Source organism: Moschus berezovskii, chromosome 1 (genome assembly GCF_049115385.1).
Source record: "Moschus berezovskii isolate FMDL1 chromosome 1, NW_MosBer_1.0, whole genome shotgun sequence".
Lineage (NCBI taxonomy): Eukaryota > Metazoa > Chordata > Mammalia > Artiodactyla > Moschidae > Moschus > Moschus berezovskii.
Window position 1 is genome coordinate 116,227,355 of NC_142460.1, and position 24,952 is coordinate 116,252,306.

The 24,952-nt window shown below is 39.0% G+C and overlaps 1 protein-coding gene and 1 pseudogene across 1 annotated transcript in view; both read right to left on the bottom strand.

Annotated features, from left to right (window-relative positions):
• LOC148778830 (neuroligin-1-like) overlaps positions 1-24,952 on the bottom strand; it is a 268,159-nt gene that overhangs the window by 112,123 nt on the left and 131,084 nt on the right. The gene's annotated exons all lie outside the window — the stretch shown is intronic.
• LOC148778831 (small integral membrane protein 14 pseudogene) lies at positions 18,475-19,089 on the bottom strand (annotated as a pseudogene).

Genomic DNA, 24,952 nt, shown 5'->3' on the forward strand with positions numbered 1-24,952 from the left:
AATAAATTGAAAAAAGATATGAAACAATCATTTGAGGGAAGGCCTGTATTCATATTTATGGAAGTGAGGAAATATCTACTCAGATTCCACCTGAGTAGAATGCATCCACTTCTTTCTTTCCCCACTGAGGGGCCGTTTTCTGAGGGCTGATTTTAGGAAGTGCCTCCAAAGGGGTTGTCAGAAACTTCCTTCCTTCCATCTCTTCCCTATGTTGTACCAAAAGGAAGCAAAGAGTAGTCTTCCACAGCTTCATTCTTACCATGTGGTTATTCTGAGGAATGCCTAGCAGCCTAACCTCCTTAACACCTATAACAGACATTTCTGATCTTACCCCTGCTCACTTTTCTCTTTATCTTCTACCAATAGTTGCACTCTCTTCAGCCAACTCCCACATTTTTCTCCAGCAATATTATGCAACTTGAATTGTCTCAAAATATCCTGGGCTTCCCAGGTGACCCTAGTGGTAAGGACTCCGTCAACCAGTATAGGAGACATAAGAGACACAGGTTCGATCCCTTGGTCGAGAAGATTCCCTGGAGAGAGAAATGGCAATCTGCTCCAGTATTCTTGTCTGGAAAACCCCCTGGACAGAGGAGCCTGGTGGGCTATGGTCCATAGGGTCACAGAGTTGGACATGACTGAAGTGACTTAGCACCCATGTGTCCTGGGAATGTGCTGTACCCTCAAATTTTGATACCCTCCCCACTTTCTTCTCAGATTAAACCACATTTTCTCAGGATCTAGTTCACAGATTCCATTCTCTAGAAAGGCATCTTTCATTCACAGAGTAAATGGGTTCTCATTACTCATTATGAGCAGCAACCTATACACACTTCTATCTGCTGCTGAACAATTACCATAGCATGTTATAAGAGCCTATTTGCTGCTGCCTGTTTAGTTGCAAAGTTATGTCCAACTCTTTAAGACCCCATGGACTATAGTCTGCCAGGCTCCTCTGTCCATGGGATTTCCCAGGCAAGACTATTGGAATGGGTTGACATTTCCTCCTCCAGGGGATCTTCCCAACCCAGTGAATGAACATGTATCTCCTGCTTGGCAGGCGGTTCTTTACCATTGAGCCACCTAGGAAGTGAAAGCCTGTTTACTCAAGAGCCTATATACTATTTAATGTATTTGTTGTCATTCAGCCATTCAATTGTGTCTGACTCTTTGTGACCCCATGGACTACAGCATGCCAGGCTTCCCTGTTCTTCATCTCCTGAAGTTTGCTCAAACTCATGTCCACTAAGTTGATGATGCCATCCAATTATTTTGTCCTCTGTCATCCCCTTCTTCTTGCACCTTCACTCCTTCCAGGCATTAGGTCTTCTCTATTGAGTTGTCTTTTCTCATCAGATGGCCAAAGTATTGGAGCTTCATCATCAGTCCTTCCAATGAATATTCAGGACTGATTTTCTTTAGGATGGACTGGTTGGATCTCCTTGCAGTCCAAAGGACTCTCAAGAGTCTTCTCCAATACCACATTTCAAAAGCATTAATTCTTCGGTGCTCAGCTTTCTTTGTAGTCCAACCCTCATATCCATACAAAAATACTGGAAAAACCATAGCTTTGACAGTATGGACTCTTGCTGGGAAAGCAATGTCTCTGCTTCTTAATATGCTGTCTAGGTTTGCCATAGCTTTTCTTCCAAGGTGCAAGTGTCTTTTAATGTCATGGCTACAGTCAACATCTGCAGTGATTGTGGAGCCCCCAAAAATAGTCTGTTACTGTTTCCTTTGTTTCCCCATCTATTTGCCATGAAGTGATGGGACCAGATGCCCTGGTCTTTGTTTTCTGAATGCTGAATTTCAAGCCAGCTCTTCCACTTTCCTCTTTAATGTGTGTGTATATATATGAATTTTTTATTGGCATATAGTTGATCGATTTTGTATTTCAGGTATACAGCAAAGTGTTTCAGTTAGACATATACATGTATCTATTTTTTTCAAATTTTTTCTCATATAGGTTATTACAGAGTATTGAGCATTGTTCCTTGTGTAGGTCCCTGATGGTTATCTGTTTAAATATAACAGCATGTACATGTCACTCCCCAAACCCCAATGTATTTCTCCACCCTATACTTCCCTGCTAGTAACCATAAATTTGTATTCTTAGTCGATGAGTCTGTTTCTGTTTTGTAAATAACTTCTTTTGTATCTTTTTTTATTCCACACAAGAGCAATATTTGTCTTTCTCTTTCTGACTTATTTCATAGAGCGTATACACTCCTTAGTGTTCTCCAATTGACTTTCAATTTGTTTGAGACCAAGAATAGCATTTTTCTAATCACTGTCTCTCCTAGCCTAAAGATTAATATAATTGTTAAAATTATGGAATACAAACATGGTGTCAAGCACAGTGCTAAGCAATCTACGTGCATTAGTCCAATAAATCTCACAACAATCTTTGTGATGGACATACCTTTTTCCAGGGGAAGAAATCAAGAATTGGAGAGGTCAACCAGGGTTGTAGCTGTCACTGATGGAAAAGAATTTTGAACACTATGTCATTTGCTCCTAGAATCCATTTTATTAAACATGATTTTTGAAAGTACTTAATAAAGATTTTATAAATGAGTTAGTGAAAGTTTATATCCTTAGAGTTATCAACACTTGCATTTCCACTTTTAAGACATTCTCAGCTGAGCTGATGATATAAAACAAAAATATGAGTGTTTTTAAAACATTGCTATAACCAATTATCACAACCAATGTAATGTAATTTGAATCTTAACAAGTTAATATCCTCAAAAAACATAGTGTTACAAATATATCCACATTATTCTTTGCCATCAAACAGCCATCCCTCTTTTCCTTAGTTTATTTGTTCCTTCATATTTCTCTTTTATCTTTGTATCCTTGACCATTTCTATCATGGTTGTGTGTGTTAGTCACTTAGTCGTGTCCAACTCTTTGTGACCCCATGAACCTTAGCCCACCAGGCTCCTCAGTTTGTGGAATTCACTAGGCAAGAGTACTGGAGTGGGTTGCCATACCCTTATCCAGGGCATCTTCCCAACCCAGGGATGGAACCCAGGTCTCTTGCATTGCAGGCAGATTCTTTACTATCTGAGCTACCAGGAAAGCCACAGGCATATTTCTTTTATCTTTGTATCTATGACCATCTCTACCATGGTTGGAGGGAACAAAATATAAAAAACATGACTCTTTGGGAATAAAGTCATAAAATATCATCGAAACATTTTTATAGGATCTAAGGAGTACATATGTAACTGCTTAATGAAAGTAAAGATAAAGAATCATGCCATTATATCTACTACTAACAGTTAGGATCTATTGAGTAAAGATAGGTGTAAGGCAGCATTCTAAACACCTTGCACACTTCAGTTAAGTTCAGTCACTCAGTCAAGTCCAACACTTTGTGACCCCATGAACTGCAGCATGCCAGGCTTCCCTGTCCATCACCAACCCCCAGAGATTGCTCAAACTCATGTCCATCGAGTCAATGATGCCATCCAATCATGTCATCATCCTCTGTCGTCCCCTTCTCCTCCTGTCTTCAATCTTTCCCAGCATCAGGGTCTTTTCAAATAAGTCAACTCTTTGCAGCAGATGGCCAAAGTATTGGAGCTTCAGCATCAGTCCTTCCAATGAATATTCAGGACTGATTTCCGTTAGGACAGACTGGTTGGATCTCCTTGCATTCCAAGGAACTCTCAAGAGTCTTCTTCAACACCACAGTTTAAAAGCATCAATTCTTTGGCACTCAGCTATCCTTACAGTCCAACTCTCACATCCATCAGTTCAGTTCAGTTCAGTTGTCACTCAGTCATGTCCAACTCTCTGCGACTCCATGAATCACAGCACGCCAGGCCTCCCTGTCCATCACCAACTCCCGGAGTTCACTCAAACTCATGTCCATTGAGTCAGTGATGCCATCCAGCCATCTCATTCTCTGTCGTCCCCTTCTCCTCCCGCCCCCAATCCCTCCCAGCATCAGAGTCTTTTCCAGTGAGTCAACTCTTCGCATGAGGTGGCCAAAGTATTGGAGCTTCAGCTTTAGCATCAGTCTTTCCAATGAACACCCAGGATTGATCTCCTTTAGAATGGACTGATTGGATCTCCTTGCAATCCAAGGGACTCTCAAGAGTCTTCTCCAACACCACAGTTCAAAAGTATCAATTCTTCGGCGATCAGCTTTCTTCACAGTCCAACTCTCACATCCATATATGACCACTGGAAAAACCATAGCCTTGACAAGATGGACCTTTGTTGGCAAAGTAATGTCTCTGCTTTTTAATATGCTGTCTAGGTTGATCATAACTTTTATTCCAAAGAGCAAGTGTCTTTTTATTTTATGGCTGCAGTCACCATCTGCAGTGATTTTGGAGCCCAAAAATAAAGTCTGCCACTGTTTCTCCATCTATTTGCCAAGAAGTGATGGGACCGGATGCCATGATCTTTGTTTTATGAATGTTGAGCTTTAAGCCAACTTTTTCACTCTCCTCTTTCACTTTCATCAAGAGGCTCTTTAGTTCCTCTTCGCTTTCTGCCATAAGGGTGGAGTTATCTGCATATCTGAGGTTATTGATATTTCTCCCGGAAATCCTGATTCCAGCTTGGGGTTCCTCCAGCCCAGCGTTTCTCATGATGTACTCTGCATAGAAGTTAAATAAGCAGGGTGACAACATACAGCATTGACTTACTCCTTTTCTTATTTGGAACCAGTCTGTTGTTCCATGTTCAGTTCTAATTGTTGCTTCCTAATTGATGCTTTTGAACTATGGTGCTGGAGAAGACTCTTGAGAGTCCCTTGGACTGCAAGGAGATCCAACCAGTCCATTCTAAAGGAGATCAATCCTGGGTGTTCATTGGAAGGACTGATGCTAAAGCTGAAACTCAATATTTTGGCCACCTCATGCGAAGAGTTGACTCACTGGAAAAGACTCTGATGCTGGGAGGGATTGGGGGTGGGAGGAGAAGGGGACAACAAAGAATGAGATGGCTGGATGGCATCACTGACTCGATGGACATGAGTTTGAGTGAACTCTGGGAGTGGGTGATGGACAGGGAGGCCTGATGTGCTGTGATTCATGGGGTCACAAAGAGTCAGACACGACTGAGTGACTGAACTGAACTGAACCTGCATAGAGATTTCTCAAGAGGCAGGTCAGGTGGTCTGGTATTCCCATCTCTTTCAGAATTTTCCACAGTTTATTGTGATCCACACAATCAAAGACTTTGGCATAGTCAATAAAGCAGAAATAGATGCTTTTCTGGAACTCTTTTGCTTTTTCGATGATCCAGCGAATGTTGGCAATTTGACCTCTGGTTCCTCTGCCTTTTCTAAAATCAGCTTGAACATCTGGAAGTTCACAGTTCATGTACTGCTGAAGCCTGGCTTGGAGAATTTTGAGCATTAAAAGTACAGATAGGTCAAATAAATTGTGCAAAGTCAGCCATATAGTATGTGGTGAAGTTGGGATTTTCAAAGCCAGGCAATCTGGCCATATATTGCAGGATTATTATAATTTTGAAAATGGAAAGAATTTCAAATTTTACCAAAAAGGAGGGCAATTTTCAGTGTCCTAAGCATCAAATCTGAAAATAAAGCTAACATTTATGTCATCATTTTCCTTCCCTTAAATGTTCTACTCTTACACATACTAACTCATTAGCACTTTCCTCTTTGCAGATAAAGAAAAAACAAAGTTCATTTTTAAATAAATGAGAACTATGTCATGAAACCATGTGTCTCTGTAATTTGTAAACCCCAAGATGGGAATACTTTATTGAGTAAAGAGAACACTGATAAAGTATCCATTTTCTTATGTTTTGCTTATTTATGACCTACCATTTTTTCAAATTCTGATTCCATATAATCATGGGATTCCCAGGGATATGGCGACAGCTGTTTTTTGTAAAGTTTCGTATCAGCCTCCGTGTGAATCAGAACAAAGAGAGAATATTTTGATGTCTGCCTAGAATTATGAAATTGCAATCTTGTTGAAAGTAATAGTTCACTTGAAATCACAAGTTAATTGTATTGCTTGATGAGCAGTCTCTTAAGTTGTACTTTTGTCTCTTTGTCTTTGCATTTATCACTGTCTCTATCCTGGCGACTTCTATATAGTTCTCTGTCTCTTTCTTCATGTCTGTGTGTCCTCTCCTTTTCATTTTTTCTTGCTGTTTTACAGTTCTCTCCACCAATGCCAATCTGTTTTGAAATCGCTGGTGGCTCAGCAGGTAAAGAATCTACCTGAAATGCAGGAGACCCAGGTTCGGAAACTGGGCTGAAAGATCCCCTGGAGAAGGGAATGGCAACCTCCTCCAGTATTCTTGCCTGGAGAATCCCTTGGGCAGAGATGCCTGGCAGGCTACAGTCCATGGGGTTGCAAAGAGTCGGAAACAACTGAGCGACTAACACTTAAGTTTGCTTATCTTAACTTAAAAGTTTGAATTTTAATATTTCAAGTTAGAAGAAATTTTCTTTATAAGGTTTTGTTTAGTTCTTACTTGTAGGGTTGGCGGTATTTGATAATTACTAATAGTAATGATAATGACAGCAATATCAGCTAGTATGGGCTGGGCATGATTTGTTCTAAGCACATCCCAAGTATTAATTCATTTAATATTAATGAGATCCCTAGGAACCGAATTCTGTTATCTTCATTTTATACTGAGAAATCTAAAGTCCAACAAAGTAAAACAACTTGCTTAAGGTCACACATGTGGTGATGGAGCTAGGTTCTGAATCCAGATAGCTTAGCCACTGTGCTAAAAGACCAGACAAGCTTATTGATTCAGAATCTTAAGAGTAGTGAGCTTAATCACAGCTAATAAAGAGTAGGTAGCTTAGGCTTGAAATTCAACAAACAGGGGTGTGAATCCCTCTTCTTACTAGCTATGTGTTCTTCGGCAAGCAATTCACCTTCTCTAAATTTCAGTTTCCTTAGATATACTTGGACATCCAAGTATAATACCTACCTCACTATAAAAATGAAGTGAACTAAAACCAAAAAATCGCTATCATATACCACATGTCTTATAAATTAGTATTTGGCAAAACCACGGAAAAATGTCCATTACTTCCTAATCTACATTCCATTCACTCTTTCAGTTCAGTTCAGTTCAGTTCAGTAGCTCAGTCGTGTCCGACTCTCCGCGACCCCATGAATCACAGCACGCCAGGCCTCCCTGTCCATCACCAACTCCCGGAGTTCACTCAAACTCATGTCCACAGAGTCGGTGATGCCATCCAGCCATCTCATTCTCCGTCGTCCCCTTCTCCTCCCGCCCCCAACCTTTCCCAGCATCAGAGTCTTTTCCAGTGAGTCAACTCGTCGCATGAGGTGGCCAAAGTATTGCAGTTTCAGCTTTAGCATCAGTCCCTCCAATGAACATCCAGGATTGATCTCCTCCAGAATGGACTGGTTGGATCTCCTTGAAGTATAAGGGACTCTCAAGAGTCTTCTCCAACACCACAGTTCAAAAGCATCGATTCTTCGGCGGTCAGCCTTCTTCACAGTCCAACTCTCACATCCATACATGACCACGGGAAAAACCATTGCCTTGACTAGACGGACCTTGGTTGTCAAAGTAATGTCTCTGCTTTTTAATATACTATCAAGGTTGGTCATAACTTTCCTTCCAAGGAGCAAGCGTCTTTTAATTTCATGGCTGCAATCAGCATCTGCAGTGATTTTGGAGCCCAAAAAAATAAAGTCTGACACTGTTTCCACTGTTTTTCCATCTATTTCCCATGAAGTGATGGGACCAGATGCCATGATCTTTGTTTTCTGAATGTTGAGCTTCAAGCCAACCTTTTCACTCTCCTCTTTCACTTTCATCAAGAGGCTTTTGAGTTCCTCTTCACTTTCTGCCATAAGGGTAGTGTCATCTGCATATCTGAGGTTATTGATATTTCTCCCGGCAATCTTGATTCCAGCTTGTGCTTCTTCCAGCCCAGCGTTCCTCATGATGCTGCTTAAAAGCAGGAACCAAATAATACACATGGCTCTTGACAAAGTCACATTCTTAAGTAAAATGGCCTGTATCATTCTGAGCCCTCACAGTTTTCTATTGCTCACTCTCTGACCCACTGAGTGAGCCATGGTCTCAAAACCGCTCCAAACCTGGAACAAGTATTGTCGCTGCTCTGGGGAAATGCTGTTGCTTAGTCTTTGAGGTGGCATCCAGACAGCCCCATTGCCAGTTAAAGTTCTGGCTCTAACAATACCTTATCCTTAGGTAGCTGGGCTCCATTTCATGGGGACTCAGCAGCACCTTGTTGGGCCAGTTCCTGTAGCAAGCATAAGCAGCCACCATACTCAGCAGATACTCATGATGCCACAATGTGCTCAGTTGCTCAGGAGTGTCTGACTCTTTGCAATCCCATGGTCTGTAGCCCACCAGGATTCTGTCCATGGGATTCTCCAGACAAGAATACTGGAGTGGGTTGTCATGCCCTCCTCCAGGGGAATCTTCCCAACCCAGGGATTGAACCCAGGTCTCTTGCACTGCAGGAAGATTCTTTACCATTTGAGCCACCAGGGAAACCCAAGAATACTGGAGTGGGTAGTCTATCCCTTCTCCAGGTGAACTTACCAAACCAAGAATCAAACCAGGGTCTCCTGCATTGCAGGCAGACTCTTCACCAGCTCAGCTACTCGGGAAGCCCAGCAATTACCCATAAGAGCAGGTAAAAGATAGAATAGTGGACATCCCCTGACAAGAGGACATGTCCCTTCAGCGTCCAGTTTTTATTTAACCCTTTGTTGATCTGAACCTAGTAATATGAACATTATGAGCCTTCCTGCCTTTCAGTTCAGTTCAGTCGCTCAGTCGTGTCCGACTCCTTGTGTCCATCACCAACTCCCAGAGTCCACCCAAACCCATGTCCATCGAGTCGGTGATGCCATCCAACCATCTCATCCTTTGTCGTCCCCTGCTCCTCCTGCCCTCAATCTTTCCCAGCATCAGGGTCTTTTCAAATGAGTCACCTCTTCCCATCAGGTGGCCAAAGTATTGGGAGTTTCAGCTTCAACATCAGTCCTTCCAGTGAACACCCAGGACTGATCTCCTTTAGGATGGACTGGTTGGATCTCCTTGCAGTCCAAGGGACTCTCAAGAGTCTTCAACACCACAGTTCAAAAGTATCAATTCTTCAGCGATCAGCTTTCTTCACAGTCCAACTCTCACATCTATACACGACCACTGGAAAAACCATAGCCTTGACTAGATGGAACTTTGTTGGCAAAATAACATCTCTGCTTTTTAATATGCTCTCTAGGTTGGTCATAACTTTTCTTCCAAGGAGCAAGCGTCTTCTAATTTCATGGCTGCAATCACCATCTGCAGTGATTTTGGAGCCCAAAAAAATTAAGTCTGACACTGTTTCCACTGTTTCCCCATCTATTTGCAATGAAGTGATGGGACCGGATGCCATGATCTTAGTTTTCTGAATGTTGAGCTTTAAGTCAACTTTTTCACTCTCCTCTTTCACTTTCATCACAAGGCTCTTTAGTTCTTCTTCACTTTCTGCCATAAGGGTGGTGTCATTTGCATATCTGAGATTATTGATATTTCTCCCGGCAATCTTGATTCCAGCTTGTGCTTCTTCCAGCCCAGCGTTCCTCATGATGTACTCTGCATATAAGTTAAATAAGAAGGGTGACAATATACAGCCTTGACGTACTCCTTTTTCTATTTGGAACCAGTCTGTTGTTCCATGTCCAGTTTTGTTGCTTCCTGACCTGCATACAGGTTTCTCAAGAGCCTGCCTTTATATGTCAGCAAAGAGACATGCAGTAAGTAGTAGCTTTCACTGTCTTGTTTCACTGGGGGACCTCTTTTCTTTATGCCCCATTTTTAAAAATAATTTTATTTACATATTTATTTTTGCCTGTGTCGAGTCTTTGTTGCTGCGCAGGCTTTTCTCTAGTTGTGGAGAGCAGAGGATATTCTCAAGTTGTCCTGCACAGGCTTCTCATTGTGGTGGCTTCTCTTGTTGTGCTAAGTTGCTCCATGGCAAGTGAGATCTTCCTGGATCAAAGCTTGAACCCAGATCTCCTGCACTGGCAGGTGGATTCTTTACCACTGAGACACCAGGGAAGCCCTATGTTCTGTGTGCATTGCCAGACCAGAAGGTTGGCCAAGATAGAGCTTTGGGGCCTGGGAATTTGCATCAAGAATTCATTAGAATCAGAGCACAAGACTTCTTGTGGTGCAACACTGAGGGGAGGGTGGAAAAGTGATGCCTCAGGCAACAAATGGGAGGCCTCTTCAGCAAAGGTCTGACGTGGAAGTCCAAGAGTTAGAGAATTCTAAATTCAAACCTGAGCTTCTGAGTCATTATGAAAGTGTATTTATCCAGAAGCACATATTTAACAGTTTCTTATTTTGCAATTCTTTAATAATTTGCTGATTTCCCACAAAATGTTAGGGGTAAGGCTATATATGATTAATACTCTTAACCTCAATATAAAATTGTGATGATCAAAATATAATTTCTTATATAATTGCTAATATAAATTTAATCTGACTATAAGAGATTTTGCCTGTCACTGTTAATTAAAACTGTACTTTGTCATCTGTGATAATCCATTTATTACGGCAAAAGTCGTTAATTTTTGAACCAATAACAAATTACAAAGTGTAATTGCAAGGGCTGTTTTATTTCTAAGGATAGGTAGCAAAATTGCCTTAATATTCAACAATGGTGAGGTAATTTCAAGTTTTACCATATTCCTATCTCACAGTCCATTGGGTTTAGTATTGGCAGCAGGCAGTGCTGTAATTTTTCAGTTTCTTAATTAGATTTAGCCATTAATTTAACTATTCTATCATACAGGAAAAAGAGTATAACACTATTTGTGAGTTGATTTTTCTTTCAGCTTTTACTAAACAATCTCTGAGGGATGCATATGGTCTTAACATTTACAACTGGAATCTTGTTATCTATTTACATACTTAAGATTCACATCACTATGAACACATGGGGAGAAGGGGACTCGGTCTCCTTGTTTACTTCCTACTGACATAAAAATTTACGTCTTAACTCTAACATTTATGATTATAGAAAAACGAACAAAGCACTTGTCAAACTATTATTTATTCTTCATTTATTATTTATTTGGGAAGTATATTGTTATTACCCTCATTTCATAGATGAATTAAGCTAACATTCACAGAAGAAGTGGAGCAGCCCCAAAATCACACAGCAAGAAAGTGACAAATTCTGATTCCACAACCTGTTTTTTCCAATACAATATTTCTCAAAAAAATCACACTTTTTGTGGCAGAAAACAATGGGAATTCATAAGCAGACAAAACTGACATTACCTTCCCTAAATTAATAAATATTGCCAAATCATAAGCTACTTGATTATGATGAGATGGCTCGATGGCATCACCGACTCAATGGACATGAGTTTGAGTAAACTCTGGGAGTCGGTGATGGACAGGGAGGCCTGGTGTGCTGCAGTCCATGGGGTTGCAAAGAGTCGGACACGACTGAGCGACTGAACTGAACTGAACTGAAGCTATCCATGGAGGATGAACGATGGATAAGATGTAGTTCCTGCAACCAGAGAGCATACCTACTAATACTGAAGCTGAGAAATGCCTATAGCAAATTAAGAAGATAGGATAAGCCTAAGTGTTCCATAGGAGTCCAAGACACCACAGACAATTTAAGGAGGGGGATATGATTTCTGACAAGAGCAATCAAATCAGTCATGATTTAATAGGGATAGCAGAATATGCACTCAGCTTCCCATGATGAATCAAGGCATATAGGGAGAAATCAAAGTTTGTGCATGTGTATGTGTGCCTTTGTCTGTGTCTGTGTCTATGGCTGTCTGCTATATCTATGTCTTTACAGCTATATAGCTATGTGTTTATAGCTATATCTGAAAGTATATAACTAAGTCTATATCTACATCTATGTCTATATCATCTATAAACACAGTATCTATAGGCAGATACTCAAATCAATAGGTTTGGCAATACCTGTTAAACCTGACATCTGAAAAGAGCAGTAGATTTAAAAGCCAATTAAATATATTTTAACCTACCACAGCAACTCAGGCCAAAAAAAAAGTTAGGGACAATAAATGAAGGTTGTGAAAACCCTAATTTTCCTACATTGATGGTGGGAGTGTAAACAGCCTGAACACATTTGAGCCAGCAAATCTAATTTCAGGAATCTATACTTAGGAGATGAGGAGAACATGGCAACCCACTCCAGTATTCCTGACTGGAGAATCCTAAGGACAGAGGAGGCTGGCAGGCTACAGTCCATAGGGTTGCAAAGAGTCGTACACGACTGAAGCAAATTAGCATGCACGCATGCCTAGACAGCATATTAAAAACCAGAGACATTACTTTGTCAACAAATGTCCATCTAGTCAAGGCTATGGTTTTTCCAGTAGTCATGTATGGATATGAGAGTTGGACTATAAAGAAAGCTGAGCACTGAAGAATTGATGCTTTTGAACTGTGGTATTAGAGAAGACTCTTGAGAGTCCCTTGGACTACAAGGAGATCCAACCAGTCCACCCTAAAGGAGATCAGTCCTGGGTGTTCATTGGAAGGACTGATGCTGAAGCTGAAACTCCAATACTTTGGCTACCTCATGCGAAGAGCTGACTCATTTGAAAAGACCCTGATGCTGAGAAAGATTGAGGGCAAGAGGAGAAGGGGACGACAGAGGATGAGATGGTTGGATGGCATCACTGACTCGATGGACATGGGTTTGGGTGGATTGCGGGGGTTGGTGATGGACAGGGAGGCCTGGCGTACTGTGACTCATGGGGTCGCAAAGAGTCGGACACGACTGAGCAACTGAACTGAACTGAAATGATGTATAATTAGGAAGTAATTGAATATGCATTCAAAGATATAAGTACATTTATTATAGTAGAATAGTAGTATGGTAGTATAGTAGAGTAGTATAATTTATAATGGAGAAAATGTGAACAGTCCAAATTTTAATCATATGGAATTTTTAAAATAAATTGCAGAACATCTTTTTCTAAAATTAGTAGATCTACATGTATGAACAAATTATCACTATATTAATTGCAGGGTGTAAATTATGGAACAGAAAATACAGTATGCCAACATTTAAGTATATAAAATATATGTACATAAGCATAACAAGTATGGAAAAGTCTTCACCAAATCATAAACAATGTTTATCTCTAAAAATAGAACTAAAAGGAACTTTCAAGTTCTACTTAACTCTAACATTGTTTGAGTATTTACAAGTATGTTTAATTATTATAAATTATCATAACACATAATTCTCCCCAACCTTACTGTACCCAAATAATCTCAACCTTTTTAGAATAGTTTTTTCTTAATTATGCTTCATTTCTGAAGACCACAAAGCAGCATTACAACAACTAATTTTCATAAATACAAATAAGGTTTTCTTGGGTGGTCAAAATGTCCAAAGGCGAAAAGAAAAAGGACAGATAGGTTAGGTTTTCTGCTTGATAACAAAATAATTATTCCATTTGCATTTATAATAAAAAATATCAGACTGTTTCAAATAAAACTTTCTACCCACTAAAGTTATTCTTAGATTTTCTATTTTCATCATCTCTTTTCCATAAAAAGAAACACTCCCTCAATATTTTAATTAGGTTATACAACTGTAAACCCCTCTTCGGAGAAGGCACTGGCGACCCACTCCAGTACTCTTGCCTGGAAAATCCCATGGATGGAGGAGTCTAGTAGTCCATGGGGTCGTGAAGAGTCAGACACGACTGAGCAACTTCACTTTCCCTTTTCCCTTTAATGCATTGGAGAAGGAAATGGCAACCCACTCCAGTGTTCTTGACTGGAGAATCCTAGGGACGGGGGAACCTGGTGGGCTGCCATCTATGGGGTCGCACAGAGTCGGACACAACTGAAGCGACTTAGCAGCAGCAGCAGCAGCAAACCCCTCTTAGGAATTCAAAGATCTCAGGTATGCTTCAAAGCAATAATATGTATATATACCTGTCTAAAATCCATGACATAAAATGAAATCTTCCAGGTAATATAAAGGAATTTTTCCAAGTTTTTCTTTACATAGCTGGGAGAAAAAGGCAGGATGGAAGGAAGGCAGAAAGGGAGGGACAGTGGGTAGGTGGGAAGGAGGGTGGGAGGGAGAAGGAAGAAAGGAAGGAAGGAAGGAAAGAAAGAAAGAAAATTCTTGGTATCACTGGTTGCTATTTAAACACTTTCACAATGACCTATTTCTTTACATCAAAAATGACAGGTCCACCCCCGACCGGTATATTTCACTGCTGAAATTGTGGATCCTTCAACTTCATATGACATTTTTCAAAGTTAGCTTCGGGTTTGTCACTAGATTTAGGTCACAAATTTATCTAGTTTCTATTATTTCAGTAAAAAAAAAAAAATGTTTCCAAAGGATATTAGTTGAAAAATAATATTGATTTGTACTTGCATGTGTCTAAATCTGTCAGTGCCTTTTTGGGGTTGATAATGCCTGACACTGGAGATTTGAGTGAAGCTGGTTTGTCAGCTGGGATGGTAAAAAGCCTATGCAAAGTAATTTTCCACTAAAGAAAATCGTCAAGATTGAAAGTACTCTGACTGTTATTGATTATATGGTAGCAGAAGTAGAGTTGCCTGAGCAAACGGTAGCTGGCTAACATACTGAAAACACAGAAAAGAAAATGCACTCTTAAGTTCAAGGCAAATGCAACAGTACACACATAAAATTTTCTGTCATTTGATGAAAGTTTTGGAAAGTGAATACCAACTCTCCATCACTAATTTAACAGCTCTAAGTACAATAACCTGCAGTTTACACAGGCATTTTAATTTAGAAACAACAGTGATTTTCATCATCATTAAATTATTAACAGTAATCTCATTGAATACTTCTGTGTCATGGAGAAACTCACTAGGCCAAGTGGCCAAAATTTTTCTGCAAAATTTTCCACCATAGCATGATGAATTCCTTCAAACTACTATTGAACTTTGCAACATTTTTGCCAATGCTTCTATTAGATCTCACAGGGGAGTCTCTGACTCATCATACAGATTGAAATTTCACAGATGAAATGTCGATTGTGACAACTGCTATGAGCACTTTTGAAAAGTGTCCCCATTATTTACCTCACTGAACAATGCATAATTCCCAACTGACTATGGGAAGCAAATAAATTATTTTGGTTGAATAAATCCATACATCCCCAAAGACTACAGTCTGACCAACTCTGACCATCATTTTAAACAATGAAACCACCTTGTCATTTTGGAAAATGGTTGAAGACTTTGTTCTTCTATGACTGAGAACATTAGCATTGTGGAGACAATCTCAGACACCAGGACACACTGCCATGTACCAGACCTCCACAACATGTTCCTCTTTCTAGCTTATGCCCCTCAATCCAAGCTTTTGCATTGGCCGACAATTACTTGGTGTACTCACAAGTAACTGAAGCTTCTGCATCTGTTACTGCAGGTATAAAATAAAAAAGCAGGCAATAACACAATATGTGTGTGATTTAAGGAACAGCTCCGTCAAAGCCTCTAATTGCTCTCAGGATCTGAATTGGCAAAACAGTAAGACATTCAACAAAAGGCTCTATGCAGGTAGGCCTATAAAACCTAATTATTTCTCACAAAGCAGACCATTCCATTTAAAATAAAAGAAAGCTATGAGCAATAAAGACCGTGCTATTAACAATTAGTCTTCTGCACACATGATTAGACTCAGAGAGATAAAGAAGCCTCTAAATTTAATGGCGAACTCCATACTTCCGGCAGGGTTCAATATTCTGTGCTAATTATGTTGAAAGACCTTGTGCCACTTAAAAGTACTCAGACTGCGAAGTATGACACTATCTCCATGGATTCACTGTTAACAGTTAACATTTAACTTTGATATTAAAATATATTTGAATGTATGAATTTTTTCTTACAATCATTTTAGGAATGGTTTTATGCCTTCACCAACTATAATATTTACTGATATGTATGTAATTCATCATTTCATAGAACTTAAAAAAAAGGAGGCAGAGAATCCTATTTTAAGGCGGAATGAAAATTCATCAAAGCGTCCACACAGTAAGTAAAGCCAATGCAAAAAGATTTCAGAGCAGAGAATCCGATCTGCAATTTACCAAATATGATTTCAAAACTTATTTTAAATGAATGATGCAAAAAAAGAAAAACAGATTGGATCCAGCAGAATCCAGGAACAAATCCAGTGTGATTTTTTTTTTTATTAAATAGAATCATCATGCCTCTTTTTAAGTAGAAAAGACTTATTTATTCTTTCATATAGTTTTATACTAATTGGGTTGTATAAAGGGTACTTTGCTACTAGCATGTAAATGTAACTTTGGTTAACATAAACGGAAGTTATCTACACACCACAGCTGTGCAAAAGACCAAATGTAATGTTATTGGTAGTGTTTAATGGATGAGTTATTAAAAAAGGAACTTAAGTAATATAATGTCAAAAAATTCTAGATTTATTAAGCATACAGAGGAAACGCTATCTTTGCCCTTAGAATGGGATGGACAGGGATGATCTCATCTTTTGTTGGACTGTATTTAATCTGTAAATGTTTATAATCTTTGTGAAATAAATGAGAATCCCACTGGCATTCAAATAATATTGTTTGAAAAGAAAACCATTTTAATTTTATTTCTGCATGTGTGCAATAGGAAAACAAGTAAAAACAGTTTTAAAGCCACAGGGAAGCAGAAGAGTCTTTTTTTCCCCCCTTAACTGCACAATAGTTAGTGTCTCCATAGAAACTGATGGTATTGCAGTAATGTGTCATCAACAAACCTGGGCTTCTAAAATATACACAAGAATGTTTCTAAAGATATTGAGAAAGCATATAAATCTCTACAGAGCAAGAACGACAGCTCAAAATTATGATGGTTTCTTGGTGAAACTAAATTCTTTTTGGTCGTCATCTTATTCAAAGACCAAATAGCTTATTAGAAACATTGGTTGCATGTTGTGATTGAATCTTGCTCTTGCAAGTTATTTATTAATTATAATTGTATGTGTTTATGTCTGCCTTCCTAACAGGTATCAAGAGGGCAGGGGTCATGGTTTATCAGTTCATGCCTGTTTGCCTTGTCTTGAATTCAGCAAGACATGTAGAAATTCTTGTTCTGAAGTGATCCCCTCCCCCCATCCCCTTACCCTCACATCCACTTTTACCCCATTCCTTACTATAACATATAAAAACATTTCTTAAGCAATGGCCTTTTGTAGGCAAATATTTTCATATTATGAAACAAAGGCAGTTTAACAGAAATTACGTATCTGTAGTCTGTTGTACTTAACCCCAAAGTTAGTCTTATTTGCACTGCTGCTGCTGCTAAGTCACTTCAGTCGTGTCCGACTCTGTGTGACCCCATAGACGGCAGCCCATCAGACTCCCCCGTCCCTGGGATTCTCCAGGCAAGAACACAATAGCTGTGTGCAATAAGTTACATTTATTGTAACTAGCTGTGTACCTTGAACAGATCATTTATCTACTCCGGCTTTAGTTACTCCAGTGCAATAGGCTTTTATCACTTAGATATATACTATCTCTGTTATTTGAAAAGAACCAAGGGTATGGCTCTGGGTCCTGTCTGAATCCCTGTATTCTAATTGAAACCTCAATTATATATTATAAAGTTAAAAAATAAAAAAAAAAAAACACACACACACACAACTATTAGTTTCTTGCTAACAAAGTTTCACAAATTTTAGGGTTTTTTAAATGTCATAAATTTATTATCTGACAGTTCTGAAATCAGAAGTCCAAAATCAGATTCACTAGCCTAAGTTTTAAGAAGTCAGCTGGGCTGCTCTATTTCTGGGGGATTTAGGGGAATTGCTTCTTTGCCCTCTCCAGCTTTGAGAGGCTGCCGTTGTCTCTGGCTCAAGGTTGTATCCCTCTGCCTTCGGTTTACTTACCCACATCTCCTCTGACCCTAATTATCCTGCCTCCCTTTTATTTATTTTTTTCATATTTAAATCATGTTTATTTAAAGTTTTCTTAATATTAGACATTTTATGGGAATAAAAACTTAATAAACAGTTATTTCTTTTCTCCTTTTCTTAGCCACATAAATCATCTGTAGTGGATGACACAGATTTCAGCTGTAATTTGTAAAATATCCCAAAAGTTCTCACAGTCCTAAGAACTAGAGAAAACTGCCATCCACAAATAAAATACCAAGGTAAATATAAATAGTGTGGTTCTAATTTTCTTTCATACAATCTCAGGTAACCCCAAATAACTTTATAAATACCTTATTAAAAAACAATTTTTAAACCCATTGAAACTACTTAAAATATTTAAATGTGGAGATCTCAAATTTCCTTCTACCAGGCCAGAAATAAAAATTATGATCATAGTTACAAACAGAAAGAATGGAATGTTTAAGTTTAGGGTAACCAAAAAAGCCCCATGTAACTTTTTAGTGTAATCATTTACTCAAATATAGGAAAGGTGATGACACAGGAAGCAAAAATAAGCTGGCAAGTGAAATTTCTAGAAGCTCATGAAAACAATACCATCCCACACTGCATATGCAAAAGAAAAAACAGTTCTAATGGGGTTAAGAGTACTCTGGTCATCTTCGTTCATTTGGTCGTGCAAGGTGTTAAACTATTTTCACTTTCCAAAGCCACAAAGTTAGTCCACAGGAGGGGCTGGCGGATCTGTCCATTATGAGGACTGGCTGGTTTTCCAGTTAGGTTGGATCCTCTTAGATTAGGAGGTCTCAACAGAAACAAGATCACTGCAATAACCATCCAGGCCATCAAGATCATGGTAACACTGATGCCATTATCACTAGAGGGTCCTGGCAATTCCTGAAGACATTCTGTGTCTGTGCAGTAGGACTGGGACTGCCTCAACAGATTGATCAGCCTTCTCATCGCATGTTCATGAGAGCAAACACATTTACGGGGATCGAATCCGCCTTCTGCCATGATTACCCAGCTTGATTTAACTTGACTGTTTAAACCCGCCCAGACAACAACCGACGGGGCGCGGAGGATGGGGGCCCGGACTAAGCCTCCGCAGAAAGACCGCCTGGAGCTTCCCAATCGATGCAGCTGCTCGGGAAGCCGCTGCCGCCGCCTCCTGGCCACCGGCTTCCTCCCCTCCCCTGTTTTGATTCGACTGACCACGTCACTCGAAGCCACGAGACCCAGATCTGCCTGCTCCCGCGGGCGGCGTGCCTCCCTTTTATAAGGGAACTTGTAATTACATTGGGTCCACCCAGATCAGTCAGTTCAGTTCAGTTGCTCAGTCATGTCTGATTCTTTGCGACCCCATGAACCACAGCACTCCAGGCCTCCCTGTACATCACCAACTTCCGGAGTTCACCCAAACCCATGTCCATCGAGTCGGTGATGCCATCCAACCATCTCATCCTCTGTTGCTCCCTTCTTCTCTTGCCTTCAATCTTTCTCAGCATCAGGGTCTTTTCCAATGAGTCAGCTCTTTGCATGAGGTGGCCAAAGTATTGGAGTTTCAGCTTCAACATCAGTCCTTCCAAAGAACACCCAGGACTGATCTCCTTTAGGATGGACTGGCTGGATCTCCTTGCAGTCCAAGGGACTCTCAAGAGTCTTCTCTAATACCACAGTTCAAAAGCATCAGTTCTTCAGTGCTCAGCTTTCTTTATAGTCCAACTCTCATATCCATACATGACTACTGGAAAAACCATAGCCTTGACTAGACGGACCTTGGTTGGCAAAGTAATGTCTCTGCTTTTTAATATGCTGTCTAGGTTGCTCATAACTTTTCTTCCAAGGAGCAAGCATCTTTTAATTTCATGGCTGCAGTCACCATCTGCAGTGATTTTGGAGCCCCAAAAATAAAATCTGCTACTGTTTTCACTGTTTCTCCATCCATTTGCCATGAAGTTATGGGACCCGATGCCATGATCTTAGTTTTCTGAATGTTGAGCTTCAAGCCAACTTTTTCACTCTCCTCTTTCACTTTCATCAAGAGGCTCTTTAGTTCTTCTTCACTTTCTGCCATAAGGGTGGTGTCATCTGCATATCCGAGATTATTGATGTTTCTCCTGGCAATCTTGATTCCAGCTTGTGCTTCCTCCAGCCCAGCGTTTCTCACAATGTACTCTGCATATAAGTTAAATAAGAAGGGAGACACTATGCAGCCTTGACGTACTCCTTTTCCTATTTGGAACCAGTCTGTTGTTCCATGTCCAGTTCTAACTGTTGCTTCCTGACCTGCATAAAGATTTCTCAAGAGGCAGGTCAGGTGGTCTAGTATTCCCATCTCTATCAGAATCTTCCACAGTTTATTGTGATCCACAAAGTCAAAGGCTTTGGCATAGTCAATAAAGCAGAAATAGATGTTTTTCTGGAACTCTCTTACTTTCTATTAGATTTCTATTAGTCACTCCCAAATACACACATTAGCAGTCTATTCTGGTTTGTTTATAATTGATTGCTGTGCTAGATATCAGCCATAGCTCTTATAGAAAAGTCTTTTGCATGCAAAAGATAAATCCTTTTATCTTTCAGCAGAAATGGCAGAAATCCTTGGAGACTGGGTTAGATTCAAATAGTAGCTAAACACCAAAAACACAAACACAGGCTTCTGCCTAAAATTGATGCATTAGAGAGGAAACACAGACCTTTCGTTATGTGCATATTCCAAGAAAATTCCATGAAACTATGATAGAAGTTCTGCGTTCAACACCAGAAACTCATTACGAAAACATAAACCACTACTGTTCAGCTTCCTTCATACAGTCTTAATGATGGTGGGATTTATTTGTTTCTACCTGTAGAGTACAAAGTACTTTTTAGTAATATGAAGGTCTGAATATATCTTTTCTCACCTTGAGAAAGTCACTAACTAAGGTTCATAGCATTAACAAGTCAGTTTTCTGTAAGATTTAATTAAAATGAAGTAATCTGGCTCTTTTGATTGCTTTTAAAATTATCTTGTATTTTTCCAAGAAATGGAATGTTATAAAACATAAGGAAATAGAGCACTTTTGTAGTAGTGATTAACATGAGTGCATTTACAAGAATTTTTGCAGATATACAATTAACAATAATATTTTAGTATATTTCCCAGGGGCATGTGGCTTTTGGCATTTGGGAATACATTTCATTTTGCTGATTTACTCCATTGCTCATATCTTACCAAGTTATTTCCCAAAAGATGAATAACTAGCTATGCAGAGTCTCATCCTCTGGATGGGAAGAATGTAAATTTTCTCAGTTTGGTACATGAATTAGCTCTTTTTAGCCACAAAGGTCCACTTAATAAATGATGCTCCAGTGCCCTAAATGGTACCTCTGTGACCAGCAAAATCCTTCTTCCTTTTTCCTTTCATATCATCTTCTAACTTTCCAATAGTGGGCAATTTTCTTCCCACTGGGGGAACAGGAAAGCTCATTATTTGTGAGGCATTTTACAATGTCTCTATTATCCAGTCCTCAAAATATAACTTGCTGTGACTCCTATACCTTTCTACATTAATCTTTCCCGCAAGCCTTAGAGCATACAACGTTCTTGGTCATATTATAATTCCCATTTTTCAAGACAGAAAAAACAAGTCAAGGTCACAGATGTTATGATGACTCAGTTTTGGAGAGGAGGACTCAGACCTCTGACTTTAAACCTCCCGTTCTATTGCTTAGCTGACTGAGACACTTATATTCACTGCAAGGGCAACTTATTTCAAATAATCCATGAGAAAGCAGACAGTTTTTACTTCTGGCCTGGAAAAATCAGGCCATCTGGCTGCCCTCATGACACATTTGAATAAAAATATAAGGCTGGAAATTTAGGTCAAAGCAAGCCAAGAAGAAAAGGGCTTCACAAGAACAGACAGACATATTTAATGTCAGGTTGATTTTAGGTCCTAAAACGTATAGATGTATGTTTTTAACTGTATTCATGATATTTAGTTTGGATTCTTTTATCATGTTCATGCTTGGTAAATCATCATGAAATCTGGGTTCTGAAATGGAAAAACAGAGTAGGTAGAACACAGAATACAATTAAGATGAGGCAGTACCTACATTTTAAATATATCCTTTCTTTAAGTATAGAAAAATGCTTATTTGTATTCAAGAAGATAAAAATATGACATATTACAAAAATCAACAATCAAGTTGCTAAAAATATCTATGTATGCACAGCTATATAAAGAACAAATAGCCATTAAATTTTAAATCAGTCATATATACGTTTGTTTTTGAGGTAAGGCTTTGTAAGATGTGTTTTAAATGAGGTATCCCATACTATTAAGGCCATGTCCTGTTTTCGGAATGGAAATGTGTCTTACTATCCATATTATTATCAATTTTGATTACAACTATGAATGCAAGCAGGAAGGAAAAAAAGGGTATTTGCATTGGCAGGCAGATTCTTCACCACTAGCGCCACCTAGGAAGCCCAGAACAGTACATACAAAAGCTAAAATAAACAGTTATCTTAAAATTTTCTTACAGGTGTGAGGTCATATGTGCTTTACAATTTATGTAATGATAGTAATTCAAATAAAAGAAAATTTAGATTAATTTTAGAATAACCTCCTTCCATTAGCTGTAAGAAACATTTTGACTATTATTAGAACAAATAAGGTAATTCGACATTACCAGTCAAAGTATATATTTGTCAGTCTTATTGTATGATTAGTTCATCTAAAAATGTTATTTAGAATAGACATTTGACTTAGTTTCCTCATTTTTTACACAATAGACAGTGTGTAAAATTGGGACAGTTAGGCACATGAATAGATGTCCCTAAGATTGGCTATTGTAAGGATTTAACCATGGTTTATGAGTATGACCAAATAGTAATCTAAGAAATAATTTTGCCATGATTAAGGGGTAGAGGGTTGTAGTTTCTGTTGTTAAAAATTTTAGGTATTTTTTTTCATAATACAGAAAAAATTATAAAGCAAACTACTACTTTTTGAGGAAATATTTCTTTTTATGGAACACAAGGTATGATAAAGAACAAAGTATAGATTAAGAACTGAATTAATATTGTGGTCAATTGAATCTGAGAAGCGACTATCCTTTTAAGGAATTTTTCCATCAGTGGGTGAACTCTTAAACATCAAAAGGGAATATTTTGTTGTTCTCCCATTAGAAAGTACATGAATCCATTAGGTTACCAGAATCTATTTAATGGAATGGTCTGAAAGGTCTCTTATTTCTTATCATTGGAAGAATCAGTATTTAAAAGAACACCTGAGCCCTGATTTTATTTTCACTTGTATATGGGAAAAAAAGATCTTCAATTTTATAATTCAGTATTACAATATAATGCCTTTGTTGCCTGAATTTCCATTCTTAAGCAAAGAAAGAAACACCACCATTATCAACAAGTAGCATTTATTGGCTGGCTAATCACTACAGAAAAATACAAATCTCCACAAATCAACAATCTCCTGCAACGAAGCTATGATCCTCCTAATAATTTATGACCACAGGAAAAACCATAGCCTTGACTAGACGGACCTTGGTTGGCAAAGTAATGTCTCTGCTTTTTAACATGCTATCTAGGTTGGTCATAACTTTCCTTCCAAGGAGTAAGCGTCTTTTAATTTCATGGCTGCAATCAGCATCCGCAGTGATTTTGGAGCCCAAAAAAATAAAGTCTGACACTGTTTCCACTGTTTCCCCATCTATTTCCCAAGAAGTGATGGGACCAGATGACATGATCATTTTCTGAATGTTGAGCTTCAAGCCAAACTTTTCACTCTCCTCTTTCACCCTCATCAAGAGGTATTTGAGTTCCTCTTCACTTTCTGCCATAATGGTGGTGTCATCTGCATATCTGAGATTATTGATATTTCTCCCGGCAATCTTGATTCCAGCTTGTGCTTCTGATCACCGAAGAATCGATGCTTTTGAACTGTGGTGCTGGAGAAGACTCTTGAGAGTCCCTTGGACTGCAAGGAGATCCAACCAGTCCATTCTAAAGGAGATCAATCCCGGGTGTACATTGGAAGGACTGATGCTAAAGCTGAAACTCCAATACTTTGGGGACCTCATGCAACGAGTTGACTCACTGGAAAAGAGTCTGATGCTGGGAGGGATGGGGGTGGGAGGAGACGGGGACGACAGAGAATGAGATGGCTGGATGGCATCACCGACTCGATGGACATGAGTTTGAGTGAACTCCGGGAGTTGGTGATGGACAGGGAGGCCTGGCGTGCTGTGATTCATGGGGTCGCAAAGAGTCGGACACGACTGAGCGACTGAACTGAACTGAACTGAAACTGAATAATTTATGGGCTGACAATAAAATGTGAAAAAGCAGATAGTCTGTAAACTACCTAGAGTAAAGCATGAAGGAATTTGTTCTCGCTTCTTAAGCCTTATTTTAATGCTTTTAGTCCACTAGTTACCATTCATTGCCCTGCAACACACATTTACAAAATGGCCCCAGTAATCTGAAAATATATAAATGTAACACTAAAAGGTGAGTAATTTACCCTCTAATCACAGAGAGATTCTAGTCTATACAGAAGAATAGACATGAAAATTAATTTAAAATTGTTTTCCCTCTCCCTATCTAACAAATAGCATAGATACTTAAATATTGCTCTCAATCTTAATTAAAAATTCCATAAAATCAGATAACATGAGTCAAAAATCATCACTAATTCATATATAATAACCTCTATTATCACTAAATTATATTAAAACACTGTGTACAAGATACTTTGCATGCATTATTTATATTTCTCACAAAAGATCTTATGAAGTAAGCACTATTTATAACTCCATTTTCTTTTTTACCAGATGTAGAAATTGAGGGCTTCTCCGGCAGTTCAGATGGTAAAGAATTCGCCTGCAATGCAGGAGACTCGGATTCAATCCCTGGGTTGGGAAGATCCCCTGAAGTAGGGAATGTCAATCCACTCCAGTATTCTTGCCTAGTAAATTCCATGGATAGAGGAGCCTGGCAAGCTATAGTCCATGAGGTCT